Source organism: Haemaphysalis longicornis, unplaced genomic scaffold (assembly GCF_048455015.1).
Source record: "Haemaphysalis longicornis isolate Haplotype H1 unplaced genomic scaffold, Haemaphysalis longicornis Haplotype H1 scaffold_2, whole genome shotgun sequence".
Taxonomy (NCBI): Eukaryota; Metazoa; Arthropoda; class Arachnida; order Ixodida; family Ixodidae; genus Haemaphysalis; species Haemaphysalis longicornis.
The window spans coordinates 89467387-89495057 of record NW_027526295.1 but is presented as its reverse complement, the minus strand read 5'-3'; the positions used below and the strand labels follow the sequence as shown (position 1 = coordinate 89495057).

Sequence of the window (27671 nt, the reverse complement as noted above, 5' to 3'; positions counted from 1 at the left end):
GGACTGTGCTGCCGCACTATGCGATGTCACATCGAGTATGGTGGCAGAAGCCGCATACAATCTGTAGCCGTACCTAATGCACTTTGCCGGTACATTGAGGGGTTTATTTCGCGATCTAGGCCCTGGCACGACCACCGAACAACGGCCCCTCATACTTTTATCATTGGGACCGCGGATAGTACGGGCCAGAATATTTGGTAAGTTCCCGTCAGCAGTAGTGACTATTGAGGGTTCACAGGTGGTGTGCTGGTTTTCCTCAGAGAACATGGACGTCACACTCACTATAGGCCATACCTACGGTGTATACACTCCTGTACGTTTTGCGTTAGTATCAGCCACTGACGAGACGTATGACCCAACCATCGAGGTGATCGTCTGTGCACAACGTCACAAGAGTGACCCTAATACTAAGCACGTATGCACCCCAAAATGCAAACTTTGCGTCGTCGCACATATCACGGCCAGCAAAGCGCACCGCAACAAGATCAACCCTCCACCGCGACCTTTGCATGTCCGAAATTGCCTAGCCCAGAACACGATAACGCACCAACGACAACCGCGAACACCAGCTGTTTCTGCACATCCGCCGCTTTGGAAGCATCTTCAGGACAACGTTCGTCGCCAGTACCACTTTCCGCAGCAATTAAGCTAGTCTTCATTCGTAGCTCCCGAAACTGTCGCTCCCCAACCCTTTCCCCGACTGCCGTTGCAGAAACCCCTGACCTGACAACAGCCACCGCATTTATAAATCACAGCAAGAAACTGCGCAACTGAGGGCAGAGACACTCAGACAGCCCGCATAGATCAACTAGAGTGCCGCATCTAACTGCTAACTCATTTGGAAAAAATTACGCCCGCACCTACAGAGAGCGTGGCACAAGTTACGCCTGCTTCCGACGTATTGCAGGCAAGTTGTATGCCACCACTGCCGCGGATATTGGAAGCCTAGAAAACTTTATCCCAAATCTGAGAGAAGAATTCCAACGTCGAATCATCGCTATTGAACAACTGCACTAAGCTAGCGAAACTGTGAAGAGAAAACATCGCAGGAACGTATACCCCAGGCTCAAGCAGCCAGCCTAGCACAATGCAAGCCGACGATACATTCGGACCATGTTAAAGCAGGAAACTCTAAAAACCCGCGTATCGAAGAATTAGTGATTTGGCACAGGAATTGCCGATTGTATAGAAGCAACAAACATATTTACCCATTTTTCATCACTTATTACACCTACAGTAACCGCTCTCAAAGAAACATGGACATAAAAAGTAACCTTCATGGCGTAAAACGTACAGTCTGTATAAAACGGACACATAAAACAATAATTTATTGACGGCCGCCCTTGTTTCGGTGAGCCGAACAGCGCAGGCGCCATCCTCCCCACTACCATGGACTACGCATTCATTAGGATAATTTTAATGAAAACGACAACCAGTCTTTTTTACTGTACACATTTACAGGAGGCCATCTTCATCGCTCGCAGAAATTCATCGCATCGCTAAACTGCCAGAAAACCCAGGAAAGGATAGCTTTTATATTTGTTGGAGATTTCAAAGCCCATCATACGACTTGAGGGTATCAGCGTGAAAACAAAAAGGGGTAGCAACTACATGACGCTATACGGAATAACAGTCTGCATTTATGCAATGCAATTGATTCTCCTATGAGAATACGTTAAATGAAAATAGGACATGGGGAATAGAGAACCACTACTTCCGAATCAAAAATTCAAATCGCAAAAATATGAACTCCAGACGTCACCTACTGGCGAAAGATAACAGGAACAGCAGCAACGAGCCACATTCATGACACTGATACGTGGAGAGAACGTTATGTTAGAAACTCCAAGAAAGCAAACAAGAAGATCCCTGCACCCAGGATCGTCTGGCCGTGGATGCCAACCTGCTGCTTATTAGAGAAGATCAAGAAGATTTAACCAAACAAAAAAAATTGTAGCATAATTAAAAATTACTGCTCAGAATGCTCGACTAAGCATGACGAAGCAAACTATGCATATAAACGCAGCCAACAACTTTGGTCTAAGTTCAGCATGAAGCTACAAGCCGCACTCGCCACCTGGCGGTACGAGGCATCTCCTTTGATCCTTAATGGGTATTAGGGAAAGAGAGTTTACAAAATAAAACATCTTATTCACAACTACGGTAGAACAAAAATCGCCTCGAAGAAATCAAGCAACCATAAAATCAAGATTAAACTAGCTCGACCCGTCCCTTCTGCAACCATGCAAACATACATCCAACGCTGCGATTGACGACCCCTTCACCATAGTAAAACTTGAAGGAGCAGTTCGAGGTGTAACCAAAAATACCAAGCCTGGAAACGGTAAAATTCAAAACATATTTCTTCGGTATCGGGACGCCGGAGCGTAGAGGCCCTTCTCAACTTCATTGGCAAACATTGGAACAGAGGCAATATCCCTCGTAAGTTGAAGCGTAGAGATATCACCTTGATCCCGAACCCTAGAACACCGTTAACTTCTGCTGATCTGCGGCCTACTTCACGCACTTCTTGTGTACAAATGCAATAGAACATGTCGTGCAAAATCCCCTCCCCCCTTACATTGAAGAAGTGGACACTTTTCAATACCATGTACAGATTCTGGCGCCACTTTACTACAGAAAACATTCTTTGGAGCTGAACGAAAAGATCACGGACCGTTGTTGCGTTACACACAAGAGGTGCATCCTGAACATCGACGTCTAGGGCGGCTTTCATATTTTCAGTTATCAAGCCATCCTCCAGGGAATAATTTCTAAGGGCTGTGAGCAACGGATGTATAATTACACCGCAGCGTAACTTACTGGACGCACAGACACTACATGAATCAGCCATCTTTTCTGTACCACATCCTTTGCTAGGATGTGGTACATAGTGATGTTTCAACATAGGATGTTTCAACATAGTGATGAAACACCTTCCCTCTCTGCTCGAAGACATCCCGGATCTTGGGAATCCACTGTTCGAAGGCACCCTCGACCTCTGTACACCGACTAGATTCAGAGGTGAAGACCAAGGTGCTGTAGAAACTCCCTTAGATGTGGTGTATCTCTATTTACTAGCTATAGGTCGGAATGCACACTAGAAAATCACCACTCCTCGACCGTAGTAGTAGGACAGCTTAACAAAGAAAGGGAGCATCCCAGACCCGCAACTGAGCATAACAGGCAAACCGCATTCAAAGGTTGCATATTTTCGGAATTACAAAACCCCAAAATGTATCAGGCCTACATAATATAGCACTTATGCAAACGAATGTTATTCTTGTGTATTACATGAAGAAAAGCCAGGAGAGGTTGACGCCATATATAAGCGCCAGCTACTACTTCCCCTCTATTGTAATGCTCTTACGAAGACATTGCACACACCCACATACATTGCCCACTTCAGTAAAGGTTAACGCTTGTTATAAGATCTTTGCCAAGTTTACTAAAGTTATTACCAGAACTAAGGAGAAGACAAACCTCCAGCAAAGAGCGCAATACACCGAAGACATCGATTTGCCTCTGGAAGTACATAAGTGGATATTGGTTTGAATGGTAAGAGGAAGATACGGGTCAGTGCGAGCTCGTATGAAAAAAAATAATTTAAATTAATTTATTATACCCTTAATGGCCTGAAGATATTACATAAAGGTGTGGGAACAATGGCTAGAGATTAAAATAAATAAAAGTGCAAAGTGCAAATAAAAGTGCAAAGTGCAAAGACAGGCGGTGGATGGAAAAAACTGCATGGTGGCATACAGAGAAAGAGTAAGGGTAGGTAGTACTGCTTGTATACTGTTTTGTCATTAAGGGCAAAGGTAGAGTGACATTTCTAAACTAATAAAATTGCCCACAATGAGCAGACTCTAGAAATACTTCAAGGGCAAGAAACGAACGGCGTCGCTGACTAGGTGTCGACAATGGGTCGATAACTTTGGCAAGTTTAAATGGCCTATTGTCTAAAGGCATGAGCCAACATTTAGAACACTGCCTCCCAGCGTCATGACGGAGAAATTCTAACATGACAGGTGCAACACTTTCATTAGGATCAGCACATTACAGCAATCACTTTGAGCTTGGCCAAATTTGGGCATAAAATGTTTTTTTATAAGCACTCCCAATACGCAGGCGGTGTATAAGCGTCTTCATGCCTCTGGAAGTGGGTATTGGAATATAAAACTTCAGTGAATGATCAACCTCAAAGCGCAGGCTGCTTTGTGAGCCTCTGTCAAACACTCAATGTCAAGAAGGCTGTTAGCTCTAGATAGAAAATATCGTAAGTGTAGAATGTACAGGCGCAAGTTGTCTTCAGTTGCAAATTGATGTGCTTGGCAAGCTGCCACATCTGCCGTTGCGTTTCCGGTAATGGCACGGTGGCGAAGAATCTATTGAACAATGGCAGCATCTCCACCCCGTGGATGATGGCGAGGGTGTGGAGTTGGGGGCTCGAAATGACATCGAAGTTGCGCAGAAAGTGACATCCCATTTGCGCCCTGACCGTCATTCGATTTGAGTTGTGAGTTGCACCTTGATTATTCCCTAAACAAAACTTCAGCTCACTTCTCAAATTGAATTTTGCTTGATGTTCGCTTGGTGGTGGTGTGCGCCTGAATGGACGCGGACAGACATTGGGATGTCCTAATCTACTCCGCACCGTTACAGGCGAGGGAATAAGCCGTGTGATTCTCGAGTACTAACTCATGGTGATAGCCGAATAGGTAAGACGACTGGCACTAACTCTGTCTTGTCTAAGAGACACAGGCTTGAATCCTGCCGGTGCCTGTGTGATTTTTGTGATTGTAAATGCTAAGGAGTCTGTGGGTCCTAAGGTACTCCGCAACTAAAGCGATATGGTGAACCTCAGGGTCTGTAGTGAATGCTTTCAAAGCTGCATATACTAATCAATCGTTGAAAGCGCTGGTAGTGTGTTTTATAGATGCTAGCAATGCTTGGGTGTCAGAAAGAACCTAACGATTTTGTGGATCTGCTGAACTGCAGATGAACCACGCAGAACAGCGCAAAGTTCCGTCGTAGTTGACGAAGTTCAATAAAACAGCTTCATTTTTTGTTTGTAATGAAAAGTAGTAATAAGAAACGCAGACGTAGAAGAGCTTACTATGCCAGACCCATCGGTGTAGACATGTATGAAGCTGGGGTATTGCATGCATATTTGACAAAGAGCCAGTTGCTGTTCGAGAAAGGAAGGTAAATTCATTTTTGAGAATAGACCCTGCACAGATAACTCAATTACCGGCGGTCGGTACTCAGGTTTAAGCGGCCAAACTGATACGTAGGTAAAATGCCTTGTAGCCATCAAGCGCCCTCTGAATTTTTAAACCTTTCCTTTTTAGAGCACCTTTTCAAGATGATGCTAACAAGCGGGTGTTTAAATTCGAAAAAAATGCCGACCCATTCCTGCAGTTCCCTATACCAGGTCCGGTCATGCAAATTCGCACAGTGCATATACTTTACACTTGTGTCATTCGTAACACGTGTGCGCTGTGTTAATAAGAAACACTCCTCAACAAACTGACAAGATCTTCAGAAACAGATTCTGCACGTTTTGTTAGCTTTTGCCTCCTAAGAGTAATGCTGTTATTCACTAATTTTTTTATTTCTGTAACCTATTTCTCAGTAAAGTCGCGAAATACAATGACAGCTTGGCGAGTTCGTTACAAGTTAACAGCCGCAACGCCTTCGTTACACACAGGTCACAAACACAAGACAATTCATGGCGGTGGCAATGGCGAAATAAACACTTTGTTAAATCCTTCAATTCGTTACATAAATGCTCCTTACGTCCAGGTTTAGCAGTGCCTCGAAGAGGCTTGTCTAATATAGTTTTGTTTTTAATGGGATGAGAACATGGCAAACTATTGTCAGTGAATAGAAACAATGGTAGCTATTGCATAAATCGTGCACTGCAAATACCAGTAATTATTAAATAGAAATGAAAAGTTTTTAAAATGGTCATTATCCTTCAAAGCTTGAATGTGAAAATTATTACACAGGGGAACCATGCTGGCACGACTGACGTTCTTCGAGTGGAACGGAACAGATGGCGCCACATACAACTCATACAACTGGATGAATTCAACCTGCCGGCGTAAGTATCAAATATCCGGTGCATGAAATGACTGGCTCATAGTCTACCTAGTCAAGGTTACGAGAAATAGGCGAAGACTGAAACATAAACGTCTCTGAAAGCATATAATAAACAAACCAGGCATGACTACAAATAGCACTATATATATATATATATATATATATATATATATATATATATATATATATATATATATATATATATATATATATATATAAACAACTGGCATGCTGGCGATGGGGCCGAAGGCGTCGTGAACTCGGTAACAGCAACAGAGTAGGGTTTACTTCGACGTTTCGACTTCGAGACAAGTCTCCTACGGGAATGATGGCTTCGGTCGCTTCGGAAGAGAGCATATATGTCGAATGTGGAAAGCGGGTGTACGAATGGCCAACGATACCACACACAAACATACGTGAACAACACAAACACGAAGCGGGAATCTTCCTTATTAGAAGAATGAACAAAAAATTAACAAAAAATGAACAAAAAAGAGAGAGACGCCAAGATAGTTGGGGAACAAATAGGAAAAGGGAGACGAAACAGCAATTAACAGGAATTAGGGTGGTGGTGGAAACGCGAAAAGCTCAACAGCGTCCGAAAGTGGGGTTGTAGAACAAAGGAGAGAAGGCAATATATCTTCCGCCGCTAGCCGTCACTAGGCAAACGCCCAGACGCTCGGAGGGATGGCGTTTCCGTTGATTGAAAGCGAGTGTCCCGCCACATGCTCGGAAAGTGCGAACAAGGCATTTTACAGCCCGTGTATGGGCCCGTTCCCGGAGCTGAGACAATTAAAGAACGTTTTGTGGTCGTGCAGAAGGAAACGGTCCGCCACCATCCCACCGTTCCCTCGCCGGACGGACGCCTTCCGAGAACGTGGCGCTAGGCCGAGCTTTCAGGTCTTTGTTAAGAGCTGCCACTTTGCAACTCAGCGACAACCCGTGCGTCATCGGTGTCTCCCCTCCGCTGAGTGGGGGATGGGGGGGGAAACAGCCAAACCAGAACGCAAGCTGCTCAAGGGGATGGAGGGGAACACGGAGAAAATGAACCCCGATTGTTCGATAGCCGGGCTTAGAAGACGACTGTAGGTGCAAGGGAGGGAAAAATAGATTTGCAAGCCGTCAGAAATGTAACCAGTCCGTGGAGGCGAATAGTGATAACAGCGGCAAAGATATGTGCGCTCGCGTAATAACGCTGACCCCAGAATTGTATTGCTTATTTTCCAGGTTAGGCGCCATATACAAACGTTCAAATTTCCCGCCAATTTTCGAACACGTGTTTTGGGGAGAAGGTAAACAGAAGTTATTGCTGAAACAGCACCGTCACTAAGCAACATTACTTAATTGTAAGATTGTGACGGAGATTTAGAAAAGGTTTCGAAAGTTATAACAGTATATTATAAAAGAGAGAATTAAAAAAAAAGAAAAACGAGAAAAGGATAGGAGTGAACACTAAGAACGGAAAAGGACAGAAGGAAGAAAAATCAGAACAAAAACGGAAAGACATCAGCAATGTTGGAAAAATCAACTGAACAAACGCTCACGCGCATGTGACTTCGAGAATCCGGTTCCGGGTACATACACAGCGCCACTGATACGGTTAAGTAGATGACAATGTTTTAATCGCTGCAAGTGTGCCTGGGTCCTCATTTATGTCTTTTTTCAATGTATTGAATCAGTATATGAGGTATGATTCACGTTGTTCTCGTTCCCGGTTTGACCTGAACCCCGTCTCTAAGAGCGTGACGCTTAGGCTATCGAAATAATGATCTGGAAGGGTGAGGTGTCTGGAGAGGGGCAAGGTCGGGCGCGTTTTGGCGTGCGCTTTGTGATTATTGAACCGGAGCCTGAAAGATGTCCCTGTTTGCCCTATATATTGCATTCGACACACTTTGCATTCAATGAAATAAATCACATTGGAAGTGTCACACGTCATGTTCCCGCGAATTTTTAAAGAGTACTCTGAGTTGAAGCTTTGAGCAGTGCTTGTCTGTTGCATTGTCTTGCAAACAAGGCACCGCCGTTTCAGGCATGGCCGGCATTCATTATGCGCGGACAATGAATATGTCCTTGCGTTCACGAGTGTGTCTTTGAGGTTCCGAGATCGTCGGTAGACGACGCCTGGAACGGACGGAAACGCCCGTTTGAGGCATTCACTTTGTTCGAGAATGTTGTAGTGCCGCTTCACGATGTTTTGTACGTTAGGAAAGTTTTTGCTGTACGTTAAGCATAGATCTGTTCGTTGTAAGTCACGTTGTGGGGGACGGTTCGCAATTAGGTCCACGCGGTTGAGTGCTTCGGCCTTTTTTATGGTGTCATCAGTTACACGAGCTGGGTACCCCTGCCCCTCCAGCATGGTTTTTAAATTTTTGGCGTTGGTAGTGAAATCTTCCGATTTTGAGCAGATTCGTTTGAAATGGTTGGCCTGGCTATAAGGAAGGCTATTCTTACAGTGACGTGGGTGGTCGCTTTGGTAATGCAGATATTGCTGGGGATCCGTTGGCTTCCGATACAGCTTTGTCGTGAGTTCACCATCTTCAATTTCCACGGTCACATCCAGGAAGTTTATGCTCTCTTGAGAGTAGGTGTGAGTAAAATTGATGTTCGGGTGTGCAGAATTGTAACAGTCGATGAAGTGGAGGAGCTCATCCTCGTTGTTGGTCCAAATAAAAAAAGATATCGTCAATGTACCTTTTGTACAGGAGGCGTTTTAAGTAGGATTCAGACAGGAATATGGCCACTAACTTCCCCATAAATAGATTGGCGTAGCTTGGTGCCATCTTGGTTCCAATGGTGTTCCAGTAACTTGCCGAAAGTACTCATTGTTTAATTCAAATGAATTTAGTTCTAAGACGAGGGCCGCTAACCTCGCAACTACATGGCAGTCTGGGGTATCTGGTTGTTTATGGAGAGCATACATGCTAGTTAGTGCGGCTATCCCTTCGTCGTGGGGGATGTTGGTGTAAAGGGAAGATACGTCAAGGATTAGTAGGTACGAATCCTTTGGTACACGAAGATCCGAAATAAATTTGAGGAAATCCGTGGTGTCTTTTATGTACGAGTCCAGAACGCTGGGAATATGCCTTATTAGCTTGTTCACAAACCCCGATATGGGTTCGGTGATTGTGCCAATGCCGGATAAATTTGGGCGCCCTGGGTTGCCAGTTTTATGGATGTTAGGAAGCATGTACAATCGGCCCGGACGGGGTTGCACTGGTCGCATTAAACTGTGCTCACTGGAGGTTATTTTTCCCCCGTCCAAGAGATCTTTTAATACTGAAGTTGCGATTTTGGCGTGCTCAATCGTAGGGTCCTCCGCAAGGCGCTCATAAAAGTTTGGATCATCAAGTTGCCGGCGCCCTTCTCGAATATAATCTACAGTATTCATGATTACAATCTCTCCTCCTTTATCGGCAGGCTTAATTTTTCTGTCAGTTCTATATTCCAAACCCTTCAAGCACGCTTTCTCAGACTTTGTTAAATTTCGACGTTTACCTTTGTGAATTTCATATTCCCGCATGACAGCTATATATATATATATATATATGCATTTAAATATATATATATATATTGTCACGAAGACAAGGACGACGCAGTTGTCTTGTTTATTGGAGCGAACTTGTGCTCCCCTACAACTCAAAAGAATGCAGAGGCGGCGAAGCAGCGCTCAACAAAGTGACTTGCGTCGGCGAGCATCGAAGAATCGAATGCCGCGGCGTCTGCTGTGCAGGCTATTATCTTTCGGTGCGAGTTTCTGGAACCGTCGATTCACATCCAGAACATTGTAGATCACAGAAGATTATTCTGGGCTAGCGGCATTATGGCGAAACACTCTGCTTATCTGAATGAGATAGCCCGTGCGGCATAAAAATAAAGAATGGAACACGCGCTTCGCATGGGACACAGATAAATGAACCGGGCGCGGCCGGGCATTAAAAACAAACAATAAATAAACAAAACCGTACATGATTCGCTGCATTACCCCCCTTCTAAGAGGGCATCGACCCCATGCTAAAATAAAACGACAGTCCGAACAAACAGCCACAGCAAAACAAGAACAAAAAGAGTTCGTTATTTTGCGAAGTACGGTTTGAGGCGAACCACGTGGACGTCTTCGGGTCACGTGCGTCGTTGTGATGTGCCGGAATCACCACTGCGGATCACCTCGTAGGTTAATTGGCCAACACGTCGTAGAATCTGGTAGGGTCCGAAATACCGTCGCAGTAGCTTCTCACTGAGTCCGCGTCGTCGAATGGGAGTTCAAACCCACACACGATCCCCTGGTTGGTACTCGGAGTCTCGGCGTCGGAGGTTGTAGCGGCCGGCATCCACCAGCTGCTCGTCCGTTATACGAACTCGAGCGAGCTGGCGGGCCTCCTCCGCACGTTGAAGGTATCCTTGGACGTCGGCGTTGAGGTCGTCGTCTTATACGTGCGGAAGCATGGTGTCGAGCATCGTAGTCGGCCGTCTTCCGTAGACAAGCTCGAACGGTGTCATCTGCGTAGTTTCCTGCGTCGCTGTATTGTACGCAAACGTGACATACGGGAGGACTTCGTCCCAAGTCTTATGTTCAACGTCGACGTGCATGGAGCGCATATCCACAATCGTCTTGTTCAGACGTTCCGTTAGTCCGTTCGTTTGGGGGTGGTACGCCGTCGTTCTTCGGTGATCCGTGTTGCTGTAGCCTAAGATTCCTTGCATCAGCTCCGCGGTAAAGGCCGTTCCCCGGTCCGTGATTAGGACTTCAGGGGCTCCATGTCGCAGCACAACCTGGTTTATAAAGAACTTGCGAGTTCTTGTGCTGTCCCCGTCGGAGGAGCGGTGGTCTCTGCGTAGCGCGTCATGTATTCTGTCGCTAAGACAATCACCTTGTTCTCTGATCATGACGTAGGAAAGGGGCCTAGAAGGTTCATTCCAATCAGTTGAAAAGGCCTCGAGGGGACGGCGATCGGGTGCAGAAGTCCGGCGGGTCTTGTCCGCGGCGTTTTTCGTAGCTGGCATTCACGGCAACTCGGAACATAGTGGGTGACGTCAGATGTAAGGCGGGGCCAGCAGTACTTCGGCTTGAGTTTTGCAATAGTGCGAGCTGTGCCGAGATGTCCGTAAGACGGGTCGTCGTGGGACGTTTCCAAAATTTCGTCACGAAGGTCTGCGGGGATGACAAGTGGATAATTCGTTCTAGTTCCGGGGCTGAAATTCTTCTTCACGAGGACGGAGTTCTTGAGGCTGAATGCTACTAAGTTCCGCTTGAACGCTCTAGGCACGCCGACGTTTCGTCCTTCGAGGTAGTGGATCATTACGCGCAAGTCGGGGTAGGCACGCTGCTGGGCGGCAAGGTCGCTCTCCATAACAACCCCGAAGAACGCGCTGTCTTCATCGGAGTCTTGTGGCGGTGGGTCGACAGGGGCGCGGGACAAGCAGTCGTCATCGGAGTGTTTCCTGCCGGATTTGTAGACGATTGTAACGTCGAACTTTTGCAGGCGCAAACTCCACCGCCCAAGACGGCCAGAGGGGTCCTTCAAATTGGTGAGCCAACAGAGCTCATGGTGGTCTGTCACAACCTCGAATGGTCTACCATACACGTATGGGCGAAATTTTGAAATGACCCATATGATTGGCAGGCACTCTTTTTCGGAGGCAGAGTAGTTTTTCTCCTCCTTCGACAGAGCACGGCTTGCATAGGCGATTACCTTTTCGCACCCGCTTTGCTTTTGGACGAGGACGGCCCCCAAACCTATATCGCTGGCGTCTGTGTGCATTTCTGTTTCGGCGTTTTTGTCAAAATGAGCGAGCACGGGCGGGTTTTGCAGGCGTTATTTCAGCTCGTAGAATGCTTTTTCTTCTGCGTTTTCCCAGGCGAAAGGGGTGCTATCTTTTGTCAAGCGCGTGAGTGGCTCTGCAATGCGTGCGAAGCTTGCGACGAAGCGCCGGTAGTATGCGCACAGTCCGAGAAATCTTCGCACGGTCTTTTTGTCTTTCGGTCTTGGGAAGTTCGCTATAGCTGATGTTTTCACTGGGTCAGGCAGGACTCCCGCGGCGTTGACGACGTGTCCCAAAAACTTGAGTTCCTCGTAAGCGAAGCGGCACTTTTCGGGCTTCAGCGTTAACCCCGACGGACGGATGGCCTCGAGTACAGATTCCAACCTTGCAAGGTGATCGTCGAAAGTCCGGGCGAATACCACAAATTCGTCGAGGTATACGAGGCAAGTGTGCCACTTCAGGCCATCTAGTACAGTGTCCATGACTCTTTGAAACGTTGCTGGCGCTGTGCACAGCCCAAACGGCATCGCCTTGAACTCGTATAGGCCTTCCGGGGTTATAAATGCGGTCTTCTCTCGGTCTCTCTCGTCCACCTCAATTTGCCAGTAGACGGCCTTCAGATCCATCGATGAGAAGTACTTCGCATGGCAGAGGTGGTTGAGGGCGTCGTCGATTCGTAGCAGGGGGTATACGTCCTTTTTGGTGACTTTGTTCAGTCGCCGGTAGTCAACGCAAAACCTTAATGTGCCGTCTTTTTTCTTCACCAGTACAACCGGCGCAGCCCAGGGGCTTTTCGATGGCTGTATAATGTCGTCGCTGAGCATGTCGTCGACTTGAGCCCGGATGGCTTCCCGCTCGTGGGATCAGACGCGGTACGGTGACTGTCGGGTAGGTCGGGCTCCATCTTCGGTTATTATTCGGTGCTTCGCTAGAGGTGTCTGACGTACTTTTGAGATCGACGAAAAACACTCCCTGTAGCGACGCAGCAAAGCCAATAATTTGGTTCGTTCTGCTTGCGGTAACGTCGGATTCACGTCGAAGGGATTCGAAAGCTTGAAAGGTATCTTCGGATGCGCGTTCAAATTCGGCAACCGCGATCACGTCACTTGCTCCTTGCGTTTCTTCGAGGAACGCAATTGAAGCGCCCTTGTTTAAATGCTGGTACTCCTCAGTAAAATTGGTGACCAAAACGTGGGATTCGCGCTGCTTAAACCGCTCGATGCCTCTTGCGACAGACACATCGCGGTCGAGAAGCAAGCTTTGGTCCCTCTCCACGATAGCGTCAACGTCAGGAGCAGCACCTTCACAATAGACGGTGATCATCAAACTTGCGCGGGATGGCATGGTGACGTGATCATCGGCGATCCTTACAGCAATACGGTGTTCGGGGTTCGGTTCCGGCGTCATGGAGTTATCGGAGGAAAAAGTTATCGACTTGGTTTGGAGATCAATTATTGCGCCGTTGTCCGTCAAAAAGTCCATTCCGAGAATTACGTCGCGGGAGCAGTTAGGCAAGATGACGAACGCGGCAGGGTACGTCGTGCCGTCTATGGTGACGCGGGATGTGCACGTTCCACTTGGCGTCACGAGGTGTCCTCCCGCTGTGCGTATGTGCGGACCGTCCCATCAGGTCATAACTTTCTTCAGCTTAGACGCAAATGGTCCGCTCATTACTGAGTAGTCGGCTCCCGTGTCTACGAGCGCGACTACGTCAAAGCCGTCGATGGACACCTTGACGTCGGATGCCGCCTTCCTCGAGTTCCGGGTTCGTAAGGGCGTCGCATCTCGGCTTGTGTGTGTTGATGGTCGGGCACTGTGCGTCGTCGTTGTCGTCGTTTTTTCTGAGGACGTCTCGGTCAGGTCGGGTACGCGTCGCGCCGTGTAGCTGTCGTCGTTTTCGGGAGTCTCGTCAGGGTTAGGTCGAGTCGTCGGGATGTTGGCATGTCGTGAATCACTGTCTTCCGTGAGTCGTCGCGTTGTTGGAGGGTTTTCATTTTTCCGCTATCGTGCAACTTTACCTCCAGAAGTTGTTGCTTTTAGTTTCCCCCGCGTGGGCTGGGGGACCTTCCACGTGCGAAATCAGCACTGCTACGGCGGTTGGACGACTGGTATGGGTAGGGCGACGTGGGGCGTCGACGGAGAAACCACGCAGTCAGAGTCTCCTGTACGGGCTGCGACAGTAGGTGTGATCGGCCTCTCCGCAGTGGTAGCACAGCGGACGATTATCGGCGGTTCGCCATACGTCTGTCTTCCTCGGCGCCTGGTTTTGGCGTGCAGGGGGTCGGGCGGGCGACAGTGGACGGCGGTACGGCGGCACTTCTTGAAGACGGTTTGGAGCAGGGCGGGGTCGTCGAACAACCGCGGAGTAGGTCATAGCTTGAGGCTCGCGTGGTACTTCGGGAGGCGTGGAAGTCCCCAAAGCGAATTGCATTTCTTCCCGAATCACGTCGCTCATAGAGGTGACTTGGAGTTGCGGCGTTGTTGGGAAGAGTTTCCGCAGTTCTTCCCTGACGATAGCGCGGATTGTATCACGTAGTGTGTCAGAGCTAAGAGCCCCGGCATCGATCGTGTCCGCAACTAGCGCATTGATGGGACGGTCGTACTGCCTCGTGCGCATTTCCGTCTTCTCCATGGCGGCCGCCTCGGATGCGAATTCGGCCACCGATTTGGGGGTGTTGCGGACAAGGCAAGCAAAAAGTTCTTGCTTTACTCCTCGCATCAGAAACCTCAGTTTTTTTTTCTTCCGTCATATCCGGGTCCACGCGACGAAATAGGCGCTTCATTTCCTCAACGAAGATTACGACTCCTTCGTTCGGGTATTGCGTTCGAGTTCCCAGTAAAAGCGCAGCTCGTTCTTTTCTCACCACGGTCGTGAAGGTCCTAAGGAACTCGCTTTTGAATTGCGTCCACTCGGTCAAGGCGCTCTCGTGGTTCTCGACCCAAGTTCGAGCGGCATCCTCCAAGTAAAAGAAAACATGCCGGAAGGTTTCTTCATCATCCCACGCGCTCCAGCTTCTCCAACCATTCCTCGGGATCTCAGCGGGGGCTCCCCGGAACGATGGCGGTTCCCGGGGCTGCTGCAGGACGATTGGCGACGTTGTTTCTTGCATGATGGTGTTGGATGCAGCGTTTCTTTTCTTGGGCCCTTCTGGCATAAGACCGAATTCGGGTAGCAATCCTTGCAGTCGGCGTCTTTCTCTGGTAGGACTGGCTTGGCGGCTTCCAGATGTCGTAGGGAGCATAAAGGGTGAGTACCCCGCTCCTCCACCAGATTTCACGAAGACAAGGACGACGCAGGGTTCTTGTAAGATCAACAAGTTTATTGGAGCGACCTTGTGCTCCCCTAACAACTCAAAAGAATACAGAGGCGGCAAGGCAGCGGTCAACAAAGTGACTTGCGTCGGCGAGCGTCGCAGAATCGAGAGCCTCGGCGTCTGCTGTGCAGGCTTTTATCTTTCGGCGCGAGAGTTTCTGGAACCGTCGATTCACATCAACAACATTGTAGATCACAGAAGATTATTCTGGGCTAGCGGCATTAGGGCGAAACACTCTGCTTATCTGAAAGAGATAGCCCGTGCAGCATGAAAATAAAAAATGGAACACGCGCTTCGCATGGGACCCAGATAACAGAACCGGGCGCGGCCGGGCATTAAAAACAAACAATAAATAAACAAAGCCGTACATGGTTCGCGGCAATATATATATATATATATATAGTGTTTTTGAAATGAGGGGCTCGTTAGGAAAATACAGAAAGAAATGCCGGCAGTCTACCACACCAAAGAAGGCATAGGGGAATGGTTCGACTATTTTTTACCATTACTGACGTTACGCTATTTATAATATTTTTTTTTAAATATTAATAATTATGTGAGAAAGAAAGAAAGAAAAACACGCGCCCAGAGTGGGGACCGAACCCACGCCTTTCGATTAGATCTCGAATTTATTTATTTATTTATTTATTTATTTATTTATTTATTTATTTATTATTATTAATTACGTGAGAAAGAAAGAAAAAAACACGCGCCCAGAGGGGGGACCGAACCCACGCCTTTCGGTCAGAGTGGGTTCGGTCCCGACTCTGGGCGCGTGTTTTTCTTTCTTTCTTTCTCACGTAATTAATAACAAAATAATGTAACGTCACTAACAGTAGAAAAATAGTCCAACCATTCCCCTATGCCTTCTTTGGCGTTGTAGACGGCCGGCATTTCTTTCTGTATAAACACACACACACACACACACACACACACACACATATATATATATATATATATATATAATATAGGGGTTGATTAGCAAACGGCCAGAGCGTGGTAACGGGGGCTGGTCGTACCAAAGGCCAAGCTAGCTCGGGAGTTCATGCGCAGGTCTCTCAGCAAGATCGTTCTCCATGGGGCTGTTCCGATGAGTGAGCGTTGCACATAGACCTAGTTGGGGGATGGACGCCACCTGACAGTCAGCCTCGTTCTCAGTTGAGCACACACTCCTTTGGCCACACTGGCACGTCTTCTAGCGGCCACTATCTCTGTTACAATTACTCCCCGGGGAAAAAACGAGCCATCCTTGGCGACTCAAGGCGAGGCGAGGACGAGCGGGTCGTAATACGGCTTTAGGAGCTGAATATGAACAGTCTCACGGCCACGGCGACAACGATCTGTAGGAGGAGTGATTGGCTCAATGATGTAATTAACGGGTGAAGTTCGCTCGACGACTCGGTAGGGTCCCTTGTATTTAGCTTGGAGTTTGCTCGAAAGGCCCGAGGTATTGCACGGTGTCCAAAGCCAAACGAGGGAGACAGCAGCGTATATAAGAGCTCTGCTGGAAGCATCGTGGTGCGACTTCTCACCACCTTGGTCTGCGGTTGTGAATGATCTCGCCAGTTGGCGGCACTCTTCTGCACGCTTGGAGATTTCCGATACTGGTGCAGACTCTGACGCATCCGCGCGGTATGGAAGAATAGTGTCCAATGTACGCGATGGCTCACGTCCGTATAATAAAAAGAACGGCGAGAAGCTCGTGGTTGTCTGTGTCGCCGTATTGTAGCCGTAAGTGACGAAAGGCAGAAATAAATCTCAGTTGGAATGGTCGGGGGGAAGGTACATTGAAATAATGTCGCCTAATGTAAGGTTGAAGCACTCAGTCAGTACGTTAGTTTGCGGGTGATAGGCGGAGCTCTTTCTATGAACGACTCGGCATTCCGTGAGCAGCGCCTCCACAACGTCTGACAAGAAGACGCGTCCCCTGTCAGTCACTCAACAAGTCTCTCGGCGCTCCATGGCGAAGTATAAAACGTTGAAGGAGGAACGATACGACATCGCGAGCGTAGACAGTGTGTAGTGCGGCTGTTTCTGCATACCTCGTGAGGTGGTGAACCACGACGATAATCCATCCGTTGCCTGTAGTCGTGGGGAGCGGACCATATATGTCGATGCCGACACGGTCGAAAGGGCGAGCCGGACCTGGTAGCGGCTGCAAGGGGACGGTTGGATGTTAAGGGAAAGACGAGCGACACAGGCAATCTGTACACGACCGGGCGTACTTGGTTACAAACGTGTACATTCCACGCCCGTAATAGCGCAAACGCAAGCTCTGGTACGTTTTGAGCACCCCAGCGTGCGCGCGTTGCGTCAGCGTGGTAGTGGGAGCAGAATTCAGAGCGCAAATGGCCAGGGACGACGAGTAACCACTTCCGGCCCTCAGATGAATAGTTGCGCCGGGACAGAAGAGCGTCCCGAAGGGCGCAGTGAAAAGCTTGGAGGAGCAGCACCCGAGGCGCGGCAACTGTTGCCGGATGCGACAAGTATTGACGGACAGAGGCGAATCACGGATATTTACGCTGATACGCAGCCATGTCAAGGGAGTGTAGAGACGCCACGGTGCTACCTGGCATAACTGAACTGTGATCGTCCGCCCTCACGAGTGATCGGGACAGGGCATCCGCATCCCTGTGTCTGCGGCCGGACCAGTATACTACTCGAATGTCGTGCTCCTGCAGGCGAAGAGCTTAACGACCGAGTCTGCAGGAAGGGTCTTTGAGTGAAAACAGCCAGCAGAGGGCGTGGTGGTGACGACGTTGAATGGACGACCATAGAGGTAAGGGCCAGACTTGTTGATTGCCCAAACGATTGCCAGGCATTCTCTCTCTGTTACGGAATAATTCCGTTCCGCCTTCGTCAGACTGCGGCCTATGCGACGACGTTATTCATGGAAGCCAGCTTTCCGCTGAGCGAGCACGGCGCCAAGACCTAAACCACTCGCGTCAGTGTGCACTTCAGTAGGTGCAAGTGGGTCAAAATGGCGCAGTATTGGGGGCGTCGTAAGAAGGCGCCGCATGGTCACAAATGAGTTGTCACAAGCAGGCGACCACTGGAGACGTTCGTTGTGTCCGCTGAAGAGCTACGTTAAAGGGGCGATGATTGTCGCAAAATTTCGGTCGAATCGGCGAAAATAGGAACATAAGCCAATAAAGCTTCGGAGGTCTTTTAGAGTGGCCCCCTTTGGAAACTCTGCCACTGCACGAAGCATGTGCGGATCTGGAAGGATGCCACCTTTGGACACATCATGGCCCAAAATTGTTAGCTTCTTGAGATTCAGTTGCAAGCTGGCTGACGTGAGGTAGGTCAACACTTGCTTAAGGCGCTCAAGGTGCGTGTCAAAATCTGATGAAAACACAACAATGGCATCCAAATAACAAAGACAGGTTTTCCACTTAAGGCCCGTAAAACATTGTCCATCATTCGTTCGAAAGTGGCTGCCGAATTACAAAGCCCTAACGGCATCACATTAAATTTGTAAAGGCCGTCAGGTGTAACGAACGCCGTTTTTGAGAGGTCGGTATCAGCCATGGGCACTTGCCAGTAACCAGACCGCAGGTCCGAGGAGTAGAAAAACTAGGCACCCTGGAGGCAGTCAAGAGTGTCGTCGATACGGGGCAGCGGATAAACGTCCTTCCATGTAATCTTATTGAGGTGGCGGTAATCCACGCAAAACCGGATCCACCCATCCTTTTTCATTACCAGAAAAACGGGAGAGGCCCACGGGCTGGTAGAGGGTAGTATGTCGTTACAGGTAAGCATATGGGACACTTGCTCGTCGATCACGCGGCGCTCCGCAGGTGACACGCGGTATGGTTTCTGCCGGAGCGGGGCGTCGGAGCCGGTGTCAATTTCATGTGAAACGGCCGACGTGCGTCCCAGGGGGGTTTGTACGCAATTTAATGAGTCGGAAAACTCTGGAGGAGGGCGATGAGCTTGTCGCGTTGCTCAAGATTAAGGCCCTTGTCGACAGACTGCAGGAATGCATCCGAGCTTGACGCACGTGCAGGACTAAGTGTGCCAAGAGTGAGTAGCGATGGTTCGTCGGGCACATCGTTCACGTGAGAAGGGTCAACGGCTTCCACACACCCTATACATTTCCCATGAACAAGGTAGTCGGGCAAGAAGATGGGTTACAGATGACGATTAAGCTGCAACCGGACTGGACGTCGATGACAGCATAGGGTAAAGGCAGACATTTCCGCGAGAGGAAGGGCCTGAAAGGCGTGAAAACCACAGTCGTGTCGTCCACATCGCACAAAACAGGCACTATGACGGAAGATCTCGGGGGAATGTCCGTATCTTCGGAAACACTTAACTTGGTCGACAGCTCGTTCGGCGGCCGCTCGTAGAACGGTAGAAGTTCAACCCGCAAACGTTCGCAATCGATTTTGGCGTGATATCGGGATAGGAAGTGCTAGACGAGGATTATGTCGTGGGAACGTGATGGGAGAACAATAAATTCGATGACGTATGGGATGTCTTGAATGAGAACCCGAGCGGTACACATAGCCAACGATTTAATCTCTTGCGCGCTTGCAGGCCGAAGAGTAAGGTCAGAGAGAGGCGTTGTAACATTACGTATTGAGTGCCGTAGACGTTCCGTAGAGAGGAGGACTTCGAAATTTCGACGGGGCTGCAGTTCTTGCCTCGGGAACTGCAGCCGTTAGTTTTCTCAGTGGTCGGATTCCGGCGGGGACGCATGGGGGCCGGCGAACGGTGGCGCGCGGAAAAGGAGCGACGGCTGGAAAAGGGCAGACGGTCGGCAGAGGACTAATTCGGTGCCTGACCCAAGTCTCCATGGGGGTAGTGCGGTTGCGGTCCATAAGGAGGCACTCGATGGACGTCGCTAGCAGGTGGTGGCCGCCGACGGCATAACCGAGTGACGTGTCCGGGCATGCAGCATGCGTAACAGATAGGGCGGTTGTCAGGTGTGCGCCAGGTGTTCACCGGTTGAGGTGGTAGCCGGGGGTAAGGCGTTGCCCGCTGGTCTCTCACATACTGGTATGCTTGGAAAGCACCGGACTGCAGTTGCCGGACCACTGAAGCGTAACTGAAGTGGAGCGCTCCCGGAATGGCGGGGAGCGCCGCCATTGTCACTGGTGGTGCGATGGGCGCTGCCACCGGTGGTTCGAGGGGCACTGTCACTTCTGGTTCGAACAGTGGCGCCACTGGTGGTGCGATGGGTGCTACCACGGGGGTCGGTTCAAGTGTAGTTTGGCGAACTGCAGGAAGTGCTTCCGCGAGTTGCTCCCGGATAACGCGGCGAACAGTCGAAGGCAGCGAAGGCGAAGGCACAGGCTTATGAACACTGGGAAGCAGAGCCAGCTGTCGAGCAATTTCTGGGCGCACGAACACCTCGATGTGTGGCAGAAGAGATGAAAGGTCATGAGGCATCGTGAGAGATGAAAGGCATCCCCGTGAGCACTCTCCATTGGGCGACGCCACTGGCGAGTAACGACACGCTGCTTGCCCAGTTCATCGTAGCTCAGGCACCCTGTAGTGATTTGGTCCACAGTCTGGGGGGCTTTTAGCAGCATCTGAAAGGCGAACGCCTCTATACCTTTAAAAACGTGTCTGATCTTCTCGCTCTCCGGCATCGCAGGGTCAACGAGCGTGCAAAGTTCTACAATGTCCTCGACGTCACTCGTGTAACTTTCATTGTACCGTTGGGCTCGGACGCGCAAGCATTGTTCGGCATTAACTTTCGTAGAGCGGGGCACCCAAACGTTGCCAGGAACCTCGTCTTAAAGGCCGGCCGAGTCTGCATCTTGTAATTGTAACAGAGATAGTGGCCGTTAGAAGGCGCGCCAGTGTGTCCAAAAGGGTATGTGATCAACTGAGACACAGGCTGACTGTCAGGTGGCGTCATGTCGTGCTCGATTCCTCGAGAGACGGGTGGAAGCACTCGCTTGCTTTGTAGTTCCAGACCAAGGACCGTGCAAAGACTACCACCTCCACCAAAATATAATGGGGTTTATTAGCAAACGGCTAGAGCGTGGTAACGGGGGCCGGTTGTACCAGAGGCCAAGCTAGCTCGGGAGTCCACGCGCAGGTCTCTCACCAAGATCGTTCTTGATGGGGCTGCTCCAATGACTGAGCGTTGCACATAGACCTAGTTGGGGGATTGACGCCACCTGACAGTCAGCCTCGGTCTCAGTTTAGCACACACCCCTTTGGCCACATTGGCGCGCCTTCTAACGGCCAGTATCTCTGTTGCAAAATATAGATAAGGTAAGTAGAACCAGAGACAAACGAGAACTACCTTAAAAATAGGAACAAAAGTTCACTGAAGTTTCAGGAAGAGGACTTCTTTTCTTCAAAGTACTCTTAAGAAAGGAAGTCCTCTTCCTGGAACGTCAGTAAACGTTTATTCTTATTTTTAATGTCTTTCTCGTTTGGATCGTCTCTACTTACCTCATTTTCTCGCGCTCTGTGTGAGTTTTTGTTTCCATTTCCTTACTATATATATATATATATATATATATATATATATATATATATATATATATATATATATATATATATATATATATATATATAACACAGAAATAAGGGTTGGCAGTCGAGAAAACCTCGGAAAGCAAAGGGGAGGATGTGGTAGATCATTGAAACAGATTAAGAATTTGGAATTTGGAAACAGATTAAGAATTCTGGAGGTCGTGGGTTCGGATCCCACCTGGCGGGCATTTTTTCTTCACTTTCTTTCTTTCTTTCCAAATTCTTAATCTGTTTCAATGATCTACCACATCCTCCCCTTTGCTTTCCGAGGTTTTCTCGACTGCCAACCCTTATTTCTGTGTTATTTTCAACGAGCCCCTCATTTCCTATTCTGCATCGCTATATATATATATATATATAGATAAAACTAGAGATAAGATAAATGGTGTAGCTAAAGAGTCGGATACACAGCAAGAACAATTACAAAGAAGGTTTACTAAAGTAGCGGCAATGGGACCTGCCTTCATCCGAGTACACTTACATGATTTTTTCTGTCAGAAAATTTCGAAGACATTTTTTATATAGATTTGCAGAAAACTGTGAGAAGTATCGGAAGAAGTTTTGAAAACGGAGAGTATGCATGCAGTCGGGCTAAGCCCATTTCACAACAAGAACAACAACAAAAAAGGGAGAAATGAAAGAGAGAGAGACAGGAATTAGTCGTATTTACAAGGCAGCGGTCAAGGTTGCTCCACGATGGGGCAATGTACCTGGCATGGGCTGCGAGTTGCCAAGACTAGACAATCAGGGTTTCAAAATGAAGCGAAAAGTATACACTAGTATATTCAGTGGGTGGGAGACTGGTTCAGAGGGATCCATAGAGGCATGAACGAAGAATGTGTTCTGGGTGTGCCCCTTGCGGAAGGACAGAATAGACACAGTACACAAAGGAGCACTGCGCAAGACCTAGCAACTGAATAAAAACCAGGTAGGGTCCATAGTTGACAAAGGGTTAAATGTATTTAAGTGCTGGGGGGAACGTGGCCTCTTTCCCAATGACAAATCGCATTGTTGAGTCGCATTACGCTAATAAAGCTGCTGTATTTGGGACGTTCTCCGAATTCTGATGGGAAACTCAAGGGTAGGGTTAATGAGGAATGTGATTAAAATTACGAATATTTTAGTCGAGGGATAAGAACGTTAGTTTTCCGTAACTTTCCCTAATACCAAGCGTCGCTGACCCAAACTTATAAATGAGATAAAATTCCCGAATCTTTCGGTCGTGGTGGCTTTTGAATTGTTGCTTTAATTTGTTGCTTTAAGATGCTCAAATGCATGACCGGCACCGTGCACATGTATTTACAGGGGCAAATAAGGGCAACTTTTTGCATGAGAGCGGTGATTATTGAATCGTATTCGGAAAGGCGTTTCAGTTCAGGCCGATATATTTCTGCCTACAAACAGTGCACTCATGACGTCAGCTCATGACGTCACGTCTAGGCGCAGGTGCGCGCCTCTCCCGCGTACCCTCCTCGCTCTCAACAACAGCTGCGGGGGTGCAGCAGGAGCGCGTCTGCGCGCGCATGCGGCGTAGCTGCCCCGTGCGCCTCGTCGCTCTCAACAACAGCTGCGGCGGTGCGGGGGAACGCGTCTGCGCGCGCATGCGCAGTAGTTACCCCGTGCGCTCCGTCGCGGTCAGCAGCAACAGCGGCAGGTGTACACGTCATAGCGGCGTGCTAGCGGCGTGACAGCTGCGTGACAACAGCGTGGTGGGGGGCGTGGAAAGGTCGCGTGCTTGTGTACGGAAGTGCGCGCATGCGCGTCTCTTCCCCATACTCCTGTCCATCGACAGGGCGCGCAGTTTATATAAGCGGCGGAGCGCGCGTTCAAACTTCAGTCAAGTGTGTCTTTGCTTGCCTTTCGTTTGGCTCCAGATGAAGTATAAGCGATGGAAGCAACAGTACCGTCAACAAGTTAAGCATTCCAAACCCTCCCCACATCCAAACGGCAACCACAAACTACCCAATTATGTAACTTTCACGCAATACAACCAACCCTATGCGACGCATTTACTTTACTCGAGTTCCCCGCGTGGGAAGATGTGGGCGGGCGGCTTTTGTTCTTACAGATTTTGTTCCGGTCTAGTTGGTTCGCTCGCACAATAGCGTTGTCGATAACTTGTTCCGGTTATTTCTTATTCAGGAAGGCGGTTTTGATTTCTCGACAGTTTGAGTCAAGGTCGGCTTGGTTCGTGTAAATTCTCCTAGAATGGTTGGCTTGGCTGTACGGTATTCCTGTCTTATAGTGTCTGACATGGCTACTTTGGAAGTGAAAATAGTGCCGCGTGTCTGTCGGTTTTCTATAGAGTTTATTTTGAAGCCGACCTTGGGAAGTAGTAACGGTGACGTACCGAAAGTTTACGCTATGTTCCGAATAGGAATGAGCAAGCGAATGAGCAGGACGGGCTAGGTTATTGCCTCAATAAATGCGAGGAGCTCCGCGTCACCGCGCTGCCAGATCAAAAATATTTCCTCAATATATCTTTTATAGTGCAGTGGCTTTAAGTTTTGAGTGTCAAGAAAGTTTGATTCCAGGTGAGCCGTAAAGATATTGGCATAGTTGGGTCCGATTCGAGTTCCCATTGACGTTCCGCTGACTTGCACGCAATGAACTCCGTAAAATTCAAAGTGGTTAAGTTCAGGAATAAGCCTAAGGAACGTTTGGAGACTAGAATAATCAATAGGTTTGTCGCACGATCACTGCTCATACGCAAGCGATACAGCGGTGATACCAAATTTATGGGGGATGCTAGCATACAGGGACGCAACATCGAGGGTGTCTAGGACGCAGTTATCAAGAATTTCAATTTTTAGATGTTTGAGAGAAAATCATTGGTATCCTAATGAAGGAGGGAAAGCTGGGCGGAATGTCACAAATGAGATTATCCACATAGCGCGAGTTGTTTCCGGTAACAGTGCCAATGCAAGAAACATTGGGGCGCCCTGGGTTGTTCACCTTGTGGATTTTAGGCAGAAGATAGAATTTACCGGCTACTGTTCGCAAAGGGATCAAGGAACGAGTCGTGGTTTCCTTAATTGTTTTATTTTTACAAGCTCAGCTAGTTTTTCTTTGACGATTTGCCTATAGTCTTGAGTGGGATGATAGGGTAGTGCTTTGAGAACGTAGATACCGATTGTTGCCTATTGACCTCATTAACATAGTTCGTTTTGTCAAAGATTACGATGGCGGCTCCCTTATCGGCAGGTTTAATAATTATGTCGGGACAGCTTGCGAGTTCCTCCAGGGCTTTCTTTTCGATGGTAGTCTTGTTATGGCGGAAAGAAATTTGTGTTTGGTATGCTTTTCGCTCATCGCGTTGGACAGCTTTAATGCACATGTCGAGGCAAATATCACGCTGTGTGGGAGACGTCCAGTGCTTATAGCTAGGTAGGGTGCGGCAGGCTTCTTCCATCGCAGGGTGATCGTAGAAGTATTCTCGTAGCCCCATGTTTCTGGCGAAGTTATCTAAGTCCATAAAAAGTTGAAATTCATCAAAACCACCAGTAGCTGGGCAAAAGTTTAGGCCCTTTGACAATACGTTCATCTGAACTGGGGAGAGGGTTATACTTGAAAGGGTCATTACATTCCCGGTAAGATTTTCTTTTGCGACGGCAGACGAGGAAAAATTATTAGTACTGGTGTTTACCTTAACTTGTTAGGGTGCAGTAGTCGAAGCATTGTTACAGTCGTAGGGACATTATCGGTTGTATTGTCAGAGTGGTGAAGTTACTGGTGCTGGAGATTGTTAGATTTTTACGCGTGTGGCCACTGTTAGAAATCTCGTCTCGGTAAAATTTGCGGGCTTTTGTTCGGGATATGGCGGAAGCCTTCTGGGATTTGTAGTTGCTTAAAAGGTTCAACTCTCTTACGATTAGTTCCTGACTGAGTTGTTCCTCTTTCTTTCAGAGAGAGTGGGCCGTAGTTTCGTAGTGATTAAGGACTATTTCAGTTAATTCGAAGGATGCCTTACGGAGTACCTGTTTCCACTTTTTCATGATGGACGGGGAACGTTCGGTAGTAACAGGTTTTATTGTGATCCTGAGACACCTAGGAGACACCGCGGCAGTCAAATACTGTGCAAGAGCGGAAACGTGCAATTTTTCGTAACTTTAAAAACTGTCTTGAAATAGGGAAGGAAGCCCCGTTACCTGTTTTTTGTATTGTAGTCAGTGTTGCTATGCTGGTTCTTTCGAAGGTTGCATGAGCATGAGGCACGGAGGGCTGGATTTTGGACCTCGGCAGGTCCGGCGGACACGTCGGTTTCCGTGGCCTCGACGGTCGCTGAAGATGCGGAGGTTGGGCGTGACATGCTGTCGGTGCGACGCTGGTCGGGGAGCTTCGTAGTATCGCCACGAGCGTTCCCTCGGGGCGTTGTGGATTTTGCAGGTTTGGCTAGTGGGTGCGGCATGCCGCTGAAGGGACGCTCGTCCATGGACGGCTGCTGGCGTTCACCCGGAGCACCGTGGTTGCGGTGGATCTGGGGGGCGGTGACGGTCGGCATCTGGCCCAATATTCCTCCAGGACTTTGCACTGGATAGAATTGGGGGCAGTGGTGGATAGTCTCGGTCATTTGAAAAGATAGCCGGGGCTCCAACTGGGTATGCTGTGCATGTGAAGTCGCGCCACCCCAGAGGATTGCAGCGCTGTTGCATGAAGCAGAGTGCACGAATATGGCCGGCCAGCAAGGCCACACCCTCGAAGCTTGGGTGTAAGCCATCAACAGCGAGGACTCGGCAGGCTGGGGGGTTCTCTAAGCCATGATCGATGAATCAGACAGTGCGTGAGTAGTGGCAAAATTCTCGGAGAAGTGCATTAAAACGGCGGGTCTTTTCTTTGTAGCAGCGAGCGAAGCGAGAGATGCGGTAGCCGCGGCGGCGGTTAGCGGAGCGGAGAGGAATGAGACTGGCGTAGGTAGTGGAAATGTTCAGCCGAGCTTCAAGAATGAGGGCAGTCAGTGAGCGGTCGTCAGAGAAAGCATGTTCAGCGGACTTAGAGCTGAGATCATTAGCACCAACATGCAGAAAAGCTTCAGTGGCCGAGGCAGGGTTACAGTCGATCAGAGAGCGTGCGGCAGCAATGCATGCACCAGGAGGGCAAACAAAAGCGGGGATTCCAGGGTATAGGGGATCGAAGCGATCATACAAATACTTGGTATGGGAACCCAGATCCAAACTGTTGTGGTAACGGTCTCCGGAAATTTCCTTACGATGCTCTTTGCTGTGGTCCTGTCAGAGCTCATGGTAGAAGCAAATTTAGAGGAAGATAAAACTCACAAAGCGCGCAGAAATATTATAAGTATTAACTCGGATACACAGCAAGAACAATAACAAAGAACGTTTACTTACATAGCGGCAACGGAACTTGCCTTCATCAGAGTACAGTTACATGATTTTGCTGTCACAAACATTCGGAACACATTTCTCATATAGATTTGCAGAAAACTGTGAGAAGGATCGGAAGATGTTTCGAAAACGGAGAGTATGCATGCAGTCGTGCTAAGCCTATGTTACAACAACAACAATAACAAACAAGACAGAAAGGAGAGAGGGAGAGGGAGAGAAAGGGGTCGTGTTTACAAGGCCGTGGTCAAGGTTGCTCCACGACTGGGCAACGTACCTGGCATGGGCTGCAAGTGCGGAAGACTAGAAAATTGCGGTTTCAAAAGGAAGGTAAAAGTTTGGAATAAGGTATTCAGTGGGTGGGGAGACTGGTTCGGAGGGATCCATACAGGGCTGAAGTACGTTTCTTTACGTTCGGAGGGACCGAGAACGCTGCCTTGAGGCACACCCGAAGTAACAAGAGATTGCGACGAGGTATACTCGTTCACTACCATGGACTGTTCACGCATAAAATGAAGTTACGAAGCCTAGATAATGTAAAGATTCTTGTCGAAGGGCGGACAATTCAGATTAAACGGCAAAGGGCTACATGGTCAAAAGCTTTAGAACAAAAAATACAGTCAGTTTGCAATTTACTGTTCATATTATT

At 48.6% G+C, this 27671-nt stretch overlaps 1 long non-coding RNA gene across 1 annotated transcript in view; it reads left to right on the top strand.

Moving 5' to 3' along the window:
* The window catches only part of LOC144167242 (uncharacterized), a 174435-nt gene that overhangs the window by 65311 nt on the left and 81453 nt on the right, over positions 1–27671 (top strand). The window contains exon 4 of the long non-coding RNA XR_013321897.1: positions 6015–6109. This is a non-coding gene — a long non-coding RNA (uncharacterized LOC144167242). The remainder of the gene's footprint in view (positions 1–6014; positions 6110–27671) is intronic.